The sequence below is a fragment of the Hemicordylus capensis genome, chromosome 11 (assembly GCF_027244095.1).
Source record: "Hemicordylus capensis ecotype Gifberg chromosome 11, rHemCap1.1.pri, whole genome shotgun sequence".
Taxonomy (NCBI): domain Eukaryota; kingdom Metazoa; phylum Chordata; class Lepidosauria; order Squamata; family Cordylidae; genus Hemicordylus; species Hemicordylus capensis.
Window position 1 is genome coordinate 17,832,835 of NC_069667.1, and position 12,690 is coordinate 17,845,524.

At 47.7% G+C, this 12,690-nt stretch overlaps 1 long non-coding RNA gene across 1 annotated transcript; it reads left to right on the top strand.

Moving 5' to 3' along the window:
• Window positions 1-2,077: 2,077 nt before the first annotated feature.
• On the top strand, window positions 2,078-4,790 carry LOC128335279 (uncharacterized). The gene is made up of 3 exons (XR_008311558.1): window positions 2,078-2,583; window positions 3,272-3,421; window positions 4,617-4,790. It is a non-coding gene; the product is annotated as an uncharacterized LOC128335279 (long non-coding RNA).
• The last annotated feature ends 7,900 nt before the right edge of the window (window positions 4,791-12,690 follow it).

A 12,690-nucleotide genomic window follows, 5' to 3' on the forward strand; every position in this document is an offset into this window, starting at 1 on the left:
TTCTCAACCTTGGGTCCCCCAGATGTTGGACTACAGATCCCATCATCCTCTGCAAGGAGTCTCAGTGGATGATGGGAGTTGTAGTCTGATGACATCTGGGGCACTCAGGTTAGTGAACTCCTGTAATACACCAAAGAGGCTTTCAAACTCCAGTCCTGCCCCACAGGAAGTCTGTGGCATCCATATTGGTCCCACTGAAATCTCCATTTGAGACTCAAAGATGTTTTGAAAAGGTGTTTTCAATTAGCCAATGCGGGCCAGGGAAGTTATAATTAGCTCCAATTAACACTGGGCCCAGCCGCCAGGTGCTTCATTTCCTGCCTTGTTGAGTGTTGAAAGGTGGAGAGTATTTCTCTTCACTTCTTGCGAAAATCACACGTTAACAATTTATTTATGTGTCTTTGCGTGCACACTTTTTATTCTTTGTAGAACAAAATGTGTCCCTGCCCAAATGGCAGAACGACGCTAAAGCAAATATTTATGTACCAAAGCCTCTTATTTAAACCCAATATAAGTTATTTCCATTGCCACGGAACCAGATTTATATGCTGGCTGAGAACTTGGATAATCAGAGACCTGCAGAAGAAAATCTTTATTGCAAATCGGTGCTTTTACCCGCACTGCTATGCACAGATGTCGTAGGAAAGCTCAGAAATATGTTTGACTAGGCCTTGTGATGCTTTTATCTATTTTAAAAAGATCTCTTAGCTCCCCTCTCCTAACACCCTTCCCCTCACTCCCACCTACCTAAATTTAAATTTTAAGTTCTTCAGGAAAGGAGTCTGCCTTTCAATGATATCCTGTCACATGGAGTTATTAAAATGATTCCATCTTTGTTGCATGCATTCACACGTAACACACAAAACCAGAATTTGAAGGGGCGAGAGGTTGCCAAACCTGTATGTCCGAATGCAGGACACCCCGTTCAAACTCTGGTTCCACTCTCCAAACTCCAATCTGAACCCTCGGCCTGTCGTGAGTTTCGCTGATCCAACCCTAGGTTTCCACTCCCCAGTGTTACGTGCGAATGAAGAACTGGAAGCTACATTTGCTGTAACCAGAGTTGAGGGAGGAAGCTCCTCCCTCTCTCCAGCTGTGATTGGCTATGCGGGCTGTCCTTCATGCAGGAAGGAAGCCCGCACAACTTGTTCCCCCTCCTCTCTGCAGTTTCCCTAACTGCAGAGAGCCTGTACTCTGCTAGGTCTGAATCCAGACAAAAGAGAGGGGGTGAGTGGGGAGTAGAACTACAGGTCCATTGGACCCGTGATTCTGCGTTACGTGTGAATACGGCCAGTATTAGCAACTTTCAAATGTGCACCTTCAGAATTCCACAATATACAGTTAGGCTTCCCAACTCTTCAAAATTGGCCTGGAATTAGCTACCATCTCCAGGCAATTCTTGCCAGCAGTCCTGGAGATTTTAATGGCTTGATGTTGGGGGGGCGGGAATGCTGGGGAGCGATATTGGCAAAAACAACTCCAGGAATAGCTTCAGTCATCATTGGCAATCTTCTAGGCAATGCCACTTAAGCAATTAAAGCATGAGCATTTTGAGATTGACACCTGTTTTCTCATTGCCTCATCAAAGGAAAAGAAAGGAACGTCCCATATAAGTTTGATCTTGGACCCCATTAGATGGCCCTGTTAGAGTTAGCAAGCATGAATTGCCCTCTTTGCTAATCAGGGTCCACCCTGGTTTGCATTTGAATGGGAGACTACTTGTAGGAGCACTGTAAGATATTCCTCTTAGGGGATGGGGCCACTCTGGGAAGAGCGCCTGCATGCAGAAAGTTCCAAGTTCCCTCCCTGGCATCTCCAGATAGGGGTGGGAGAGAATCCTGCCTGCAACTTTGGAGAAGCCGCTGCCAGTCTGTGAAGACAATACTGAGCTAGATAGACCAATGGTCTGACTCAGTAAATGGCAGCTTCCAATGTTCCTATGTAAGGGTCAGTTCTGAAAGGGGGCTGGCCTCCTCACAGTGTTGTGGGGTAAGTAACATTTACCTCACCTCAGGCACCACAACCCCTTGGGCAGATGGCTGCTGCTGTTGCCTGCAGGATAACGACGACCATGAAGGACTTTTAGTTCAACCTAGCAAAAGAACAGAGATGTGGGTAAAGGGTGAGGTGGATCAGAGCGCACTTTTTTTTCCCCAAAGAGGAGGCCAGTGTGTGCGCATAACTATTAATAACTGTGTGTGTGTGTGTGTGTGTGTGTGTGTGTGTGTGTGTGTGTGTGTGTGATTATTGCAAATCTCTCCCCAAGAAGCCTCACCACACTTTCAGGGCTAAGAATGGACTCTTCGCCACTGTCGTGTGACTAACAAGCCCTGCAGCTGCAGGTATTCTGGGAAATAAATTGGGGATGTGGCGTAAGCACTTGAAACAGCCCTGGAAGAAAGGGAGCGGGTGGGGGAGACGGCAGCAGGGTTGAATGCCCTCCGCTGACGGCAGGAGCAGTGAATGGATGTGGCAGCTTTCAGATTTAATAGGGATGGTTCTTCCATGTGTGGGCCCAACAGCCTCCATCCGAAGCCCAGGTGAGACAGAATTAATCAGTGATGACTCCTACACTTCGCTCAGGTGAGTTGTCCTCTGCCTGGGAAGCCTCCTTTCTGACAGGCTCTTTAGGATCCTGCTCTTTAAAGGGCGAGCGTTGGCCGGTCGAAAATTGTTAATATTTTGCAGCACCAAGCTGCCAGAAAGCAATGGAAGCTGCAACCTGATTTGAATAAATGTGGTTTTTTAAAAATAAAAAAAACCCACAGCTTTCATTAAAGCAGGAAGTGTGTGTGGGGTTGAGGGTTGCGCCCCAAACCTCTGCCCCGACCTTTCAGAGTTTGAAAAGTCCTGCTGGAGAACTTTCAAAAGAGAGAAGGGGAATGACAGACAGCTGCCTACTAAGGTCTTTGTAGAGAGCTGACAGATAAGTGACATGTCCTGACAATTCATCGAAATAATTAAAGACTTGGGGCTAATTTAAATGTGCAGAAATAGCTTGAGGTGCAATTCTTCCCCATTCGTGGAAAGGCAGTGCGTCATGGAGTCCACCACCCTTTTATGAGCTCCTGATTGGCTCTAACATCTGTCACTCACATTTCTTTCCCGTCCAGCACTCTAACCACTACATCATGCTGGCAGCACATCTTGAATGCAAGTTAAAGCGGTGATATTGTTTCTGCTTTGCTAGCAGTTATTGTATTGAATGAACCAAGCCGGGGGGGGGAGTAGGTGTTGAGTTTTCTATTGATACTGCATCCTGATCTTCTAGGCTCTGTTCTGTTGTGTCAGAGTAAGAAGAACCTATGAAGAGCATGGCTGGATCAGACCAAAGAAGGTCTAACACACCGAGCATCCTCCGCCAAATGTTTCCAGGAAGAACATGAAATGAACAGCCCTTTCCAGGAGATGCTCCCAAAAGGTTGGTATTTGGAGATATACTGCATCTGAAGATGGAGGCTCCATCTAGCCATCATCATCAAGAGCTATTGACAGACCTATCCTCTCCCATCAATTTGTCTAAGCCAATGTGGTGTAGTGGTTAGAATGTTGGACTAGGATCGGGGTGACCTGAGTTCAAATCCCCATTCAGCCATGAGACTCATGGGGTGACTCTGGGCCAGTCTCTCAGCCCAACCTGCCTCTCTCAGCCCAACCTACCTCACAGGGATGTTGTGGAGATAAACATAACTATGTAGACTCTGGGCTCCTTGGAGGAAGAGTGGGGTAGAACTGTAAAATAAATAAAATAATCCCCTTTTCAAGCCATCTAAGCCAATAGCTGCCGCTGCCACACCTTGTGACAGAGAGTTCCATAGGTTAATTATTATGCATTGTGTGGAGAACCACTTTTTTCATCCTTACTCATTGTCCTACTAAAAAACAAAACAAAACCCTGGATCCCTGAACACCCAAACTTTCCAACTCCACAAACTTTCACCACGCATCACCCCAACCCAGTCACATCTCATTACTGTCTCCACCTCCTGGCCAGCTGTATTTAGAACCCCTACAATGATGCACAAATGAAAATGGAAACTGGCTGCACAGAGCAGGGAGATCGGCTTGAGATGTGGTTCCGCAGAGACCCCATCAGCCATTTGGGAAGCAAATGTTTTGCTCACCGCAGTAATCGGTCTTCTCCAGTGAATTAGGCACTATGTAATATGTCGGTTCTTTGCCAGAGGGTGAAGTGCCAGGGGAACGGAATGAATTCCGCCCCATTCACTGACACAGCTAATGACTCATGCAGGATTACGGGTAACAAACCTTTCAGATGGGAGACTGGGTTATGCCCTGCATCACACAACTGAATTTCATGGTATATTAGCAACGGTGATTGGCAATATCACATGATGGGAAATTGCTAACATCAAGGAGAGGGAGCACGGTTGTGCTAAGACTTCCAGACGCTTTTATTTCTTCACCCCCACCAGGGATGACTCCAAGAGCCTCCCCACAAATATTTCCCACTCCCCCCATCCACCAGAGTGGAACTTTACAATCAAGTGTCAGACAATACAGTCAAACTATATTATGGTCCTACAGCTTGCATTGATCATTTTAAAGGCCCTTATTGTTTAAAGAAGTTTCATTCACTCCCTCCTCTACACCAGAACAAGCAGCAGAAGCCAGTGCAGCCAGGCAGGGAGGAGACGCCGCCAGCCTCCCAGGAGCCAGGAGACGCCGCCAGCCTCCCAGGAGCCAGGAGACGCCGCCAGCCTCCCAGGAGCCAGGAGACGCCGCCAGCCTCCCAGGAGCCAGGAGACGCCGCCAGCCTCCCAGGAGCCAGGCCAACCACTTCATTTCCTTCCTGGTCAGGAACTGGGCTTGGTGAGACCATGTGTGCAGGGTGGTAAAGGGTAATCTCCCCTGCAGATTTCAGCTGGTACCAACCTCTCATGCCACTTGGTTTTGGACAGGAAAGGGAAACTAGCCTGGAAAGCAGACTGGAAGGTTTGGGCTAATCCAAAGAGGCAGTGGCTGTATTCGCACCTAACGTGGAACCGTGGGTCCCATAGACCCATGGTTCTGCTTCCCACTCCACCACACTCTCCTGTCCAAATTGGGACGTAATGGAGAACAGGCTCTCTGCAGTCAGGGAGACTGCAGAGAGGATGGGGAACTGGCTGTGTGGGCTTCCTTCTTGCAGGAAGGACAGCCCTCACAGCCAATCACAGCTGCAGAGTGGGAGGAGCTACCTTCCTTGACTCCGATTAGAGCGAATGCAGCCACCAGTTCTGCATCCACTTGTAACACTCTGCAACTGAAACCTCGGGTCAGGGTGACGAAACTCACTACAGGCCAAGGCTTCAAACTGGACTTGGTGGTGCATAACCTCGGCTCAATTTCCAAACGAAACTGAAGTCGCATGCATTTGGACGTACAAGTTTGTCAACCTCTGCCCCGTTTAACACCAGTTTCCCATTACGTGAGAATGCGGCCAGTTTTATTGAAGAGGAATCTGGCCCACTTCTGAGTAAGTCTGAAAAGGTCAAGTAAAATTCATCAATAAGGTAAATAAACTCACAACATGAACTACCTTATCTATAGAACAGGGCTGCTCAACTTCTTCTTCTTCTCCGTTCAGTCTTCTTCTTCTCTTCTTCATCTTCTCCAACTCTCGGTCACTCTACGGATCAATGCACTCCATGCTGTCCTATCTCGTACAGCTTCCTTTAATCCCACCATGGTCATTCCAGTGTCATTTTTAATAATATCCAGCCACCGAGTACAAGGCCATCCCCGTCTCCTTCTCCTGCTGATCATTCCCAGCATAATTGTCTTTTCGAGTGAATCAGCTCTCATGACATGACCAAAATATGTCAGGCTTTGTTTAGTAATCTTGGCTTCTAGCGATATGATTGGTTTAAGGGCGATCTAAAACTTCCTTATTTGTGATTCTCACTGTCCATGGGATACGCAACAGTCGCCTCCAACATATTGGCCTACAACTCCCATAATCCCTGGCTATTGGCCACTGTGGGTCCTAAGTTGAGCAGGCCTGATCTGGAAGTATTTACTGGATAGCAACATTCTGGCTCCCTGAATAATATCCTTTGCCACCTCTTTGCTTCTCCAAACTAGCGTCACCCCTGCCCTCCACCCACTCTGAGCCCCCTCTAGCCCACCTGTGCTCATTTCCCAAAGAGTAATTTTGCTACACTCAAGTAGAGTAGGCAGCCAGTCATGAATTTGACAAGATGATATGCTGTCTGAAGAGTTCGTGTTTCTATGGATCATTACCCATTTGCATCTCGTTAAGAAGAAGGTAATTTTCTCCTCTGTCATTCCCCCTTGGGTCCATTTCCCTGATTGTGAGCCCCTTGGGGCAGGGACCTAGTTCCTCACACTGTGCAATGCACCACACACAGCTATGGCACTGTATAAATATAATACAGGTATCATTTGTGTCAGGGGATGTTCTGCTATCTATCAGCTATTAGCCACTCACCCTCTTTCCTTATTTTATTCATGCGCCTGACAGAGGCTATATATCAATTTTCGCCATTTAATGAAGTGAGACAAGGAAGAAGGGAACATTTTTAAAAAGAAAAAGTTCTGGGCCTTCATAACAGATCTGCCAACACCACTTCTTAGTACCTTAACCAGTAGTAAGTACACCTTCTTAACACGACCAATAGCCATTTGTTATTGGCAGCAATAAATAAAAAGTGATGCACTTAAAAGAGGTGTTAATATCACAATCACCAGTGAGCAGCGCAACTCACACACACACACAAACACACACACATACACCACTAGTGAGCAGTGTATTTTGTTTACGGAATTCTATAAGCCTCTCCTAAGGTGATTCCAATTTAATTTTCACAGGAAAAAAATTTTTAGTCAATAAATGGATGTTCAAAGATGCGCTGGCAAAGGTAGCATGAACACCAGGATAAAAGTGGTGGGATGTCTGTACGGAGAAGGTCCCAGTTTCACTCCCCGGAAGCATCTGCAGGTAGGGCTGGGATGACTCCTGCCTGAAACTTTAGAGCAGGGGTGTCAAAATGGGTGGTGGGCCGGATATGATTCCAGTGCTCCTCTGGAAGTTTTTCACACCCACTTTTTAGTTCACATCTCCTCCGGAATGGAGGTGTGTGTTCACATAGCGGCCAAATTTACCCCCAACTATCAGGGAAATAGAAAAATTCAGGTTTTTCATTGTGCATTAGAGCTACACTCGAGTAGAGTAGGCAGCCAGTCATGAACTTGACTAGAGGTTATGCTGTCTGACGAGTTCGTGTTTCTATGGATCATCACCCATTTGCATCCAGTGGAGGGGGGCAACCCCAGGGGATTGGCGGAAGGGACCCCACTTTTTGTGTCAGTCTTTTGGGCAACTTCGAACTTGTAGTAACACCTCACAGAGAACCCACAGTAAAGCCTGCTGTTTTGGAAAACTCGGGGGGGGGGGCGCACACAGGCTCACACCATCGTCTTGCACCTGCCTCGTGCTGCCTCACACCTGCCTCGCACCGCTTTCTGTCTCCCTCCTCCCCACCCTCTTTCACTTTCTTCCTTTCTTCTTCCCTCTTCCTCCTTGCCTTGCCCCGCCATTTAAATTGGCTGAACGCACTACATTTCTTTTTACACCAGAATATGCTCAGGGAAAGGTTGAATTTTTATTTCAGGAAAAGCAGGAGCCCTGTTTCCCCCTCCTCTACGCTTCTTTACAGAAACCCTCCTTCCCCTGCCATGGGGGAGGAAACACAGCAGCAGTGGCTGGAACCAGCTAGCTGCAGGAAGCTTCAGAGCGCGGCGAGGTGGGGTGGAAGGAAACATGGCGGCAGTGGCAACAGCTGGAAGGAAACAGCCGGAGGAAGCTTCAGTTTGATGCCCCTGTGCTAGAGAGTATTTGAATATCACTGGGTGACTTTGGGCCAGTCGCTGATTCCTCAGCCTAGCCCAACCTCACAGGGGTTGCACGTCCGTACACTTGGGGGACTGCTTTGCAAGTGTCTGCCAGCCAGCAAGGTGATCCGTGCAAGAGACTTGCTGATACAGCAGCCAGGTAAAGCTTGAAGAGGCTAGCGGAGCTACCTGGGACTGAGAGGCACTCCTGGAGTTTTTTAAGAAAACAAACTTGGTTTCCAGTTTCCAAGATGGGGGAGGGAAGCCGTGGCTTGTCGGGGGCTGGATTGCTGAGCTCTGCAGGCCGACAGTTTGACACCCCAGTTCTAAACTGTCTTGAGAAATTAAAAATTAACAAATTGCCAGAGCCAGATGGCATCCACCCAAGATGAAGGAACTCAAATGTGACATTGCTGATCTCCTAGCAAAAAATATGTCACTTGTCCCTACAATCAGACTCTGTACCAGGGGTCTGGAATGTAGCTTGTGTAACTCCCATTTTCAAAAAGGGATCCGGGGGGTGGGATCTGAGAAACTACAGGCCGGTCAGCTTAACTTCTGTGCAGGGTAAACTGATGTAACCATACTTAAGGACAAAATTGTTAAACATAGAAGAACAGGCCTTGCTGAAGGAGAATCAGCATGGCTTCTGCAAGGGCAAGTCTTGTCTCACTAACCTTTTGGAGTTCTTTGAGAGTGTCAACAGGGGTGTGGATCAAGGTGATCCAGTTGACACAGTATACCTGGACTTCCAAAAAGCTTTCCCACCAAACGCCCTTGAGTAAACTTAGCAGTCATGAATAAGGGGATAGGTTTAATTGTGGACTGGTAACTGGTTGAAGGACAGGAAACAGAGGGTAGGAATAAATGGGCAGTTTTCACAATGGAGGGAAGGAAGAAGTGGGGTCCCCCATCTCTTTAACCTATTCATAAATGATCTAGAAGTTGGGGTAAGCAGCGAAGTGTCCAACTTTGCAGATTACACTAAACTATTTATAAAACAGGGAAGGGGGTCCTCTGAAAAGCACGGATCTCACACACTCAGATTTCACACCCTGGGGGATGTCCGTGAGGTAGGTTCCCTGCAACCATCCAGGAAGGCATCTCAAGTGTGAAGTGATGCTTCAGGAACTGAAGAGCATTGAAAGGGAACTCTTTGCCCCTTTCAAGACTGAGGACTCTTCACTCCTTTCTCTTGCTGGCCTGACTGTAATAGCAGCATTACATAGAACAGGGGTTCTTCGATTTGGGTCCCCAGATGTTGGACTTCAACTCCCATAATCCCCAGCCACATTGGCCCATCAGCATCTGGGGAACCATGCGGGAGAGGGGCCGAGGGAGGAGTTCAAGGGAGGCGAGCTGGTCTGGTGGTAGCAAGCATGAATTGTCCCCTTTGCTAAGCAGGGTGTGCCATGGTTTGTATTTGAATGGGAGACTCCATGTGTGAGCACTGTGAGATATTCCCCTCAGGGGATGGGGTTGCTCTGGGAAGAGCACCTGCCTACTTGCATGCAGAAGATTCCTAGTTCCCTCCATGGCATCTTCAAATAGGGCTGAGAGATCCCTGCCGGCAACATTGAAGAAGCCGCTGCCAATCTGTGTAGACAATTCTGAGCCAGATGGACCAAGGGTCCGACTCAGTATATGGCAGCTTCCTATGTCCCAAACCCTTGATTTTGAATGTTTATGGGGCTAGATAGAATGCCGGCTTAATGTTCTGCTTTAAATGCAGCCCTGAGATTATCCTTTGCCTTTCATCTCCTCCCCAGCGTTCCTGGGGGTTCTGGGAGGCTGTGTTTGACCCGCTCATGATGCCTGTGACACACAGGACATCCTAATCCTTCTGAACAGAGGTCCAGTTAATGTGCTGCATAGTAATTACAGAGAGCTGATGGGAAACACTCTCTCTCCCTGGCATTAAATTCCAGCCCTGACCTTTTCTAACATAATGACTAACTCAACCTTTACATAATAATACATGTGATATTTGGAGAGCATAACATAAGGTGCAATTTTAACTAATTGGGTAGAAATAGATTTACAGAAGCAAATGAATTCGCCAATCAGGCAAGGCCTTCCTATCTGCTTGATGTCATAATCAGCAGCTCCTGTTCCCTCGACTGTTGACTTTGCGTTCATCACAGCCTGAACGGGGCTGTAACTCAACTGATCCGGCCCCTATGGATGCTTCAGGGCAGGGCTGCACAGATGCCCTGGTTCTGCCGAATGGCCGGAAAGCTGCAGGAAGGGATGGTGGTGGGAATTGGGTTGCCCGAGATTTCCCAGTTTTCCTTTTCTTCTTTTGAAAGCAAATCTCTGGTCCAGATGGCTGCAAAGACCAGTTTCCTTGTCTCTCATCATGCATCTCTTTTGTTTCCTGCTGTGAAGACTCAGGAAATAGAGATGAGAAGCCAGTGTGAACAGAGGGAACTCTTGCGAAAGGCACTGCTGCTGGGAAGGAAGGGGTTAAAGGGCCTTTGGCGTGGGGCAGAGCTGGTTAGGGAAGGAGCCAACATTGTGAAGCCTTTAGACCTTTGGCCATCGACTCCTTCATTGGTTTGCCAGCCAAGTGGCTTATACGTAATGCATTGAAGTCGACTGCTGTCTTCCCATTAACTGCACAATGATCTAAATCAGTGGCTAATAGTCTCGATGGCTAGAGGCCACCTCCAGGCTCAGAGGCACCATGCCTCTAAACACCAGTTGCAGGGCAGCAACAGCAGGAGAGAGGGCGTTGCTACACCTCTTGCCTGTGGGCTTCCCAGAGGCATCTGGTGGGCCACTGTGTGAACCAGGATGCTGGACTAGATGGGCCTCCTTGGGCCTGATCCAGCAGGGCTGTTCGTATGTTCTTGTTCGATCCATTCACTCTTAGGAACATGGAACATAAGAACATAAGAACAGCCCTGCTGCATCAGGCACAAGGCCCATCTAGTCCAGCATCCTGTTTCACACAGGACCATCTGTTTCGCATGAGAAGCTGTCATCTACTGAGTCAGACCCTTGGTCCATCTAGCTCAGTACTGTCTGCTCTGACTGGCAGCAGCTCTCCAAGGTTGCAGGCAGGAGTCTCTCTCAGCCCCACTTGGAGATGCTGCCAGGGATTGAACCTGGGACCTTCTGCATGCAAAGCAGATGCTCTACCTCTGAGTTATAGATAACCCTGATGGCAGTCAGTCTTTATTATGGTCTTAGGCCAAAACCGAGACACCTAAAACAGTTGTGTACTTTTCTACACAGACATCCTAATTACATTGATTGGTTAATTGATTGATTGATTGAGTGCCGTCAAGTTGGTGTCAACTCTTAGCGACCACACAGATAGATTCTCTGCAGGATGATCTCTCTTCAACTTGGCCTTTCAGGTCTCTCGGTGGTGCATTCATGGCTGTCGTCAAGTCCATCCACCTTACCGCTGGTCGTCCTCTTCTTCTCTTTCCTTCACCTTTTCCCAGCGTTATAGACTCCTCAAGGGAGCTGGGTGTTTCCACCATGTGTCCTAAGTATGAGAGTTTGAGCCTGGTCATTTGTGCCTCGAGTGGAAATTCTGGATTGATTTGTTCTGTGATCCATTTGTTTGTTTTCCTGCCTGTCCATGCTATCCTCAAAAGTCTTCTCCAGCACCCAAGCTCAAAAGCGTCAATACTTTTTCTACCTTGCTTCCTCAAAGTCCAGTTTTCGCATCCATAGTTGTGCAGAGTTTCGCATCCTAATTACATAACAATGCATTAATTCAGCCTATTGCCTCAATTAATTGAAGAGAGAATTTCACAACTAGGTATGTAATTGATGGAACCTTGTCTATTAACAAATATTTGACATAACATTTATCTGATAGTCCCAGAATTTGTTTAAAAAACAGGTCCGATTAGCCTTCGCCTGAGGTCCATATACAAAATACACCACAAAAGTACACGAGCAACCGACTCAATCTCTTCTGCGTAACAGAGGCAATATCTCTGCTCAATTGGAGTTTTGCTATACCATCCAGCTAACATCTCAGAAGGGAGGGCATTCATCCGAGCCCTCAGGAAAGCCCATCTGTATTTGGGAAAGGGGAGAAGGAATAAATAATCTGATGGGCGAGTTCTCAACGCTCCCCTAAGCAACCGAAATGCCTTGGATATCCCCGACAGATCATTCTGAAACTCAGTATCCCAGATCCTTTGTTTGATTTCTTCTTCCACCCTAACCCCGATGAACATATAGCTGCCATACTGAGCTGGACCTTTGCTCCATCTAGCTCAGTATTGTCTACTCTGACTGGCAGCGGCTCTAGCTCAGTATTCTCTACTCTGACTAGCAGCAGCTCTTTCTCAGCCTTACCTGGAGATGCTGTTTGGGATCGAACCTGGGACCGTCTGTGTGCAAAGCAGGTGCTCTGCCACTGAGCTATAGATAACCCTGATGAACATAAAGCTGCCATACTGAGCTGGGCCCTTGCTCCATCTAGCTCAGTATTGTCCACTCTGACTGGCAGCAGCTCCCAGGATTTCAGACAGGGGCCTTTCTCAGCCCTACCTGGAGATGCTGCCTGGGATTGAACCCAAGACCTTCTGCAAGCAAAGCCGGCGCTCTATCACTGAGCTACGGCCTCATTTTATTTTGGTAAGACACACATCGTTTCCCTTGAGTGAAAGACCAGCAACCATTCTACAGTGAAGGGATGGCGAGATTCCGTCATGTGTCCTGCCACAGCCAGATCCAAACTGTTACCCGCTACTAAATGCTAAAACAAGACCGCAATTTGCTCCGGAGTGATAAAATGACCCAATGAAGTGAATTGCGGTGTGAAAAATAAATGTAAAATGCTGTTGTAGATGCGCAAATGAT